Raw genomic sequence first — 7,061 nt, forward strand, 5'->3', positions numbered from 1 at the left:
AAACCACTGTAACTTCTCATCTCAAGCTGACATTTTTACGGGAAGAAAAGTGTAGATAAGGGGTTTGGAAAAAGGTTATTCAAATAAGAGCTGCAGTTGGGTGGTGATTTTCTTAATATTTCTTTATCTACTGATCAACAATTCATTTTTAATTAATTAATTTATTTTCAGAGAGGGGGAAGCGAGGGAGAAAAAGAGAGAAAAACATTGATTGGTTGCCTCTCACATGCCCCCAACCGGGGACCGGGCCCACATCCCAGGCATGCGCCCTGACCAGAAATTGCACTGGTCATCTTCTGTTTTGCAGGATGATGCCCAACTCACTGAGCCACAGTGGTCAGGGCCTGATCAACAGTTCCTTATCTGCATCATGGAAATTCCTTCCCTGGAATGTGAGGGCTCAGATACCATCTTGCAGACCCCCTGGGGCACAAAGGTTGAGGTGCTTGTTGACCTCCTGGAGGCATGTAGGTCGTGAGTTCAGTTCCTGGAACAACAGTTTTCCACATGCATTACGCCTATCAACTGTACACCTTAATGTGAAAAGCCTGAATGTTGTCAAGATGGCAACGCTTCCCAAAGTGATCTATAGACTCATGTAACTTCTACCCAAATCTCTGCTGCCTGTTTTGAAGGCATTAACAAGTTAATCCTAATATTTATAGGAAATGCAAAGGGCTCAGAAGAGTTAAAACAATGTTGATGAAGAAGAACAAAGTTACAGGACTCACACTTCCTGACTTCAAAACTTATTGTACAGTAAAAGTCATCAAGACAGTAGGCTGGCATAACGGTAGGCCTATAGCTTAATAAGGTAGAATTTAGAGTCCAGAAATAAACTTTAATATTTATAATCAATTGATTTTCAACAAGAGTACCCAGACAATTCAAGGAGGGGAAAATGGTTTTTCAATAGCCCCATGAATCATAATTGGTCTAAGCTAATCATGGCAATCCAATTCTCTTTTCCTAGGCACTCACTCTTCCGAACTCTCTTGCAAGTAGAGTAAATATGTAACACAGTTCTAACCATAAGATACAGGAGGAAGTCTACTGTGGAGACTGAAAAAGAAGGATTTTTCTTTTCTTTTTTTTCTTTTCTAAGATTTTATTTATTTGTTTGTTTGTTTGTTTGTTTGTTTATGGGAAGGGAGAGAGAAAAAGAGGGAAAGAAACATCAGTGTGTGGTTGCCTCTCATGTGCCCCCTACCAGGGACCTCGCAACCCAGGCGTGTGCCCTAGGTCAGAAATCGAACCAGCAACCCTTTGATTCACAGGTCAGCAGTCAACCACTGAGCCACACCAGCCAGGGCAGATTTTTCCTTATTAACAAAAATTAAACCTCTGTCCCATCTGCTCCCTTCCTTCCTTCTTGATGCAATGATGTGAGGACATGATGTCTGGAGCCGTGGTGGCCACACTGAGACTATGAAAGAACAAGCATGGAGTGAAAAGTCAACATGCTGAGAGGCATAGACAAAAGATGGAGGGAGCCTGGCTCTTCCATGACACAGCTGAACTGAACACACCCTGACTCTGCTGGAAAGACTCTGCCTGACTCTGTTTCCAGACTTCTTAAGGAAACAACAGCACATTCTAATGGTTTAAGCGCCTATCATTTAAGTTCATCTCTTACTTGCAGTCAAACACATCTTAACTCAAACAGACTTACACAACATTCATAGGGAATATTAAGGAACCTAATTAAGGGCAGCTACTCTCAAAGGTCAGGAACCTGGAACTGGAAAGCTGGCACACCCCTAGGCAATTATTCTCTTATCAGCCTCGATTCAACATTCACACGGCAAAGCCCTCCTGCTTGCATTTCTTGCATGTAGCAGACCAGTTCCAAAGTCAAGAAGAGGAAACAGGCTTGACGCAGGTGTCATGTTACTTGTGTACATACTTGGCCCAATTAACACCATGGGGGGAAAGGTCACATCTCAAACATGATTGCTGAGGGCCCACCCAGGGTGTGAGTGTGAAATTCTCAGAGAAAGGGGAGGCGCAGGCTAAAAAGATACTCCTGAGTGACCACCATATTGGGTGAGGAAGAAGGGAAGTAGCAAAAAATCAGGTTAAGTATGTTAGGGAGTGAGCATGTGGAAGGGGCCACGTAACCTGGATAGAAGAACAGATTCCAGCAACAGATGGAAAAGCTGAGAGGTAAACGTTATCCCAGGGAGCTGCCGAGAAATTCTTCAGAGAAGAAGTAAAAATCCAGTCTCCTAAGGACTTTGCTTGAATGAGTGGAAAAGAAGTGGGTAGAGAAAAAAAATAAAGAAGAAAAGCAGTGACACTAGAGAAAGAAAAAAGTTGTCACAGAGAAAGTAGAGAGTATAGTTAGATGTCACTCTAACCCTCCTGTCGCTATGCCAAAAAATAAAAATAAAAAAGTGAAAGGCAGGAGTTCCGGTTATTTTAGGCTGAAGTCCCAGAGACTGAGTTCTTAGAATTTGTGTGTATTTCCTGACAATTGCTGGCAGCAACTTTACTCTGTAGTTTTTACAAGTGGATAATAAACAACTTTTCTCTTTAGAAAAGTTCACTTAAACAGATTGGGGTCAGCCTTAGACCCGAAGAGATAAGGACACTGTGTGCACGCAAGCCCATTGTTTTGGGGTTGTTAGGTTCCCATGTAGCGCCTCCGCCCCGCCATAAGGGCAGTGATCTGATGGAGGCCAGGGGTGGGGCAGGGGCAATTCTTGTGGGGGGAGGGGTGGCTGGGAATGTGCAGGGGAGAAGGGCGTGGTTTCCATGCTCTTTCCCCTCTCCCTTGCATGCTGGGAAGAAGAGTCAGGGGTGGAAAGGACGAGCTGGCACAGTCGCTATGCCCAGAAACAAAAGCACCGGAAGGAAGTCAGGGAGGCAAGATAGTGGGGACTTTGGAGTAACTGTTGCACAATTCTGGGAACACAGAAGCTGGGGTTGATTTGGCTCTAATCCTCCCTCCCTCCCTCCCCCCACTTTCTGTGCATCCCCACATATTAAGGCATCCACACAGCACTCGGCCCCTGCACATGAGCCTCGCAGCGCTCCTCCTGGAGGGATCACGGCCGTGTTGTTCTCTGCAGAACGTCCTGTACGGTGCTCTGTACATGGAAGGAACTCAACAAATACGTCTTTAATACCTGAACGGAAACTTGTAATTAGAAGAAAGGGCCCAAGACATAAACAAATGCACTGATTGTCTAACAAGGGGGTATTCATGCAGGAAAGAAACTTGTACAACATTTCAGCTCTACCTTTGAAATGTTACTGATGGATTTATGTTGTGCCAGTAAAGGCTAAGGAAACCGGGGAAAAAAGGTTTGGAACCACTGGACCGATTAGTAATTTCTGAAACTACATTGTAAGACAGGGAACTTTTTGTTTAAATAAAATTTTACTGGAGGCCTAAACAAATAAAAGAGATCACAAACGATAACAACACAAAACCAACAGTGCTCTCCTGCGCCATCCTCACTGAAGGGCTGGTTTTCAAAAACTCTCACCTACTACTGCTCCAGGGTTACGGGTGCAGACCTGAGGCCGAGATGGATGTTAGCTAGAATGACCGCGAGAATCAGTTCACAGTATGTGCACGTCAAGTCTTTGTCCTGCATGTCTTAAACTGATACAGTGTTGCCTGCCAATTATATCCCAGTAAGACCGAAACATAAGTTAATTATTTAATGTATAAAAATACCCTAACCTGGCTGGCGGTAGCTCAGTGGATTGAGCGCAGGCTGTGAACCAAAGTGTCGCAGGTTTGATTCCCAGTCAGGGTACATGCCTGGGTTGCAGGCCATGACCCCCAGCAACCACACATCGATGTTTCTCTCTCTCTCTCTCTTTCTCCCTTCCTTCTCTAAAAATAAATAAATAAAATCTTTTTTAAAAAATAAAAATACCCTGAGGCCCATAAAGGCTAAGCAACTTTTTCGGTGTCACTCAGCACGAAGAAAGGCGGCAACAACAACTGAAAGAGCACAGCAGCCTGAGTAAAAGCCAACAGAAAAATACAGTCTGCAGGCTAGATTCTGCCTACTCTCTGTTTCTGAGACCTAGGAATGTTTTTCTTTTTTAACAATTTTAAATGGTTAAAAGTAATCGAAAGAGGAAGAAGGTTTAGTGATGGGTGAAAGTTATATGAAATTCAAATGTTGGTATCGTAAATAAAGTTTTATTGGTATGCAGCCACACCTATTCATTTACTGCCGTAAGTAAATTATACCAGCACCCGGGTGGTTATAGCTGACAATGCCAGCTTCTCACCTCACCCTGTCTTCCACCTACTATATTAGCTAATGCTTTACTAAACACTTTCTCTGTGCCAGGCCCTATGCTAAATACATTGCAAGCATTATTTATTTGCTCTGTAGAAAAGACGGTAGGATTTTTATCCCCATTGCAGAAACTGAGGCTTAGTGAGACTAATGTCACACTATGAAGACTGAACAAGGAAGTAGGTGGAGTCAGGATTCAAACTCAGGTCAGTCTTATTTGATGGTGGACTTCTCACACAGCTCACTGTATTGCTAGAGACTGAAGATGGATGTAGCCTAGTCCATGTAATGTCTCTAAGAATGATACAGTAAATCATTCAGGGTCCTGTCAAGAAAAGGGAAACCATCGCAAGTACTTGAAACAGAGGAAGCTTAATGAAAAGAACTCGTGATAGAAAAGTGTCTTAGTCTGTTCAGGCTGCTATAACAAAATACTGCAGAGTAGGCGCCTTAAACAACAGTAATTTATTTCTCACAGTTCTGGAGGCTGGGAGGGCCGAGATCGAGATGCCAGCAAGGCAGGTTTCATTCCAAGACCTCTTTTCTTGGCTGAGGTAGCTGCCATCTCAGAGGACCTCTTCTTTGTGCAGGAGCGAGAGAACAGGTAAGCTCTCTGGCATCTCTTCTGATAAGGGCACTGATCCTCTTGGATCAGGACCCCATCTTGATGACCACACTTAACCTTAATTGCCTCCCTCCGCAAATAGGCCCTATCTCCAAATACAATCACATTGAGGGGTAGGGCTTCCACTTACAAATTTGGGGAGAAGGCAGATACTGAGCCCATAATGAAGGGTAGAGAATGGAGTTCGTGTTACAGTGCCCAGGGATGGGGGTGCATTGGTTTAAGTAGAACTGTGGTGGGCCTGTGCAGCAGGAGCCAGAAGCACAGAAAAGATGCAGCAGCCATTGAAGAATCTGCCCAAGACAGAGAGAGCAGGAGGAAATATTCAAGGCTTTCCCTTTCTTTTGCCTTTTGATCTCTTATCTTCCACTAGCGAAGGCAGCAGGAGCAAGCTGACTCAGGAGTCCTGGAAAACTCGGTCTGTAGGAGTCAGTCCCACATTGACATGGAACAGGAGAAGGAGAATAGATCCGGGGGCTTGGCCTGGCTTAAGAGGTTTCACAGACCTTCTCCTGCTCTACACTTGACATACAGAGCTTACTAGGTCATCATTACTCAAGGGCTGTGGTGAGTGGCCCACCAAGAATGCACAAAGAGGTAAACTATAAATTCAACATGCATATGGTGAAAACGTTTCTAAAATAGGTTGTTGTTTTAAAGGTACTGAAAGGTAGGTATAATAGGATCCCATTGTGTGGGTCTTGCAGTAATTAACACCAGCTGTTGTAATAAACAACCCCAGAGTCTCCATAGCCTGACCACTCAGTGGATTCTTTTTTAACTCACATCACCGTCTAACAGGGGTTGGGGCTTCTCCCAAGTGGTACCTCTCCAAATGGTGACTTGGGCTCCAGGATCCTCCTGTCATGTGGCTGTGCTGTCTCAGAGTCCTTCATCTCCATGCAGACATAGGAAGCCATATGAAGAGTACAAGGCCTGTGCAGAAGACTGGGCAGGTCTGATTAGGGAATTCTTCTGGAAGGGGTGCATCTCACTTTGCCCACCTTCCTTTGGCCAGAGTCAAGGTCACAGATATCCCACTTAGTGGCAAGGGAGGCTGGGAGATGTAATCTTTCTGTTGGCCCAGGAAGAAGAAATGGGGTTGGTGAGCACAGAGCCACTGTGTTACAGAATAAGCAGGCATATGTTTGTATATGCACACCCATGTTTCTGGAGGATATATAAGAAGCAGGACCAGGTGCAGGATTTGGGAGCCCAGTGTAAAATGGAAACACTAGGTCCCTTCTTCAAAAATGATTAAGAATTTCAGGATGGCAATGGCAGAGCACGACACCAACTGAAGAGTCCTTCTAAACATGGGAGCCTGGGTCACTGCAGAGGTGGTGCACCCATGAAGCTGGTCCCGATAAGAAACGCCTAACATGATGATTACTGCTGTGGAGTAATTACTTCCATGGGGCTTGGGGGAGGAAGAATTTACTAATCATATTATACTCAAGCATATATATATATATTTTTGGCCAAGTACATGTATTACTGCAATAATGTTTTTTAAATCCTTGCCCGAAGATACATCCACTGATTTTAGGCAGGGCTGGAGGAGAGAGAGACAGACAGACATCGATGTGAGAGAGAAACATTGATCACTTGCCTCCGGTACATCCCCTGACCAGGGACTGAACCAGCAACCAAAGTATTTCCCTGACTGGGAATTGAATCCACGACCTTTTGGTGCACGAGATGATGTTCCAACCAACCGAGCCACACCGGCCAGGGCTATTACTGCAATAATTTAAAAATATTTCACTCATAATGGATTTCAGCTGAGATATATACACAGCTATCTTAAAGAGGCACGATGTCTTCTCTGTTAGCAGAGCTTGACCAAGAGCCTGATTGAAGTCATTGATCTGTCTCAAGAAAGGATACATCTGGTGGAAAGGGGTTGGCCAGCAATGGGTGCTTAGAAAATGAGATGCAGAAAAGCACACATTTAAGTCTCCATGTATATGACAATTATTGTCATATACATTTATAATTTTATGTATCATGTAGAGAGCATTATATTATATATAATTATTTTATGAGTTTTTTAAAAGATTTTATTTATTTTTAGAGAGAGGGGAAAGGAGGGAGAGAAACCTTTAATGTGTGGTCACCTCTCACAGCTCCCAGCTGAGGACCTGGCCCACAACCTAGGCATATGC

This window comes from Phyllostomus hastatus, unplaced genomic scaffold (genome assembly GCF_019186645.2).
Source record: "Phyllostomus hastatus isolate PE091 unplaced genomic scaffold, TTU_PhHast_1.1 phas_scaffold_501, whole genome shotgun sequence".
Lineage (NCBI taxonomy): Eukaryota > Metazoa > Chordata > Mammalia > Chiroptera > Phyllostomidae > Phyllostomus > Phyllostomus hastatus.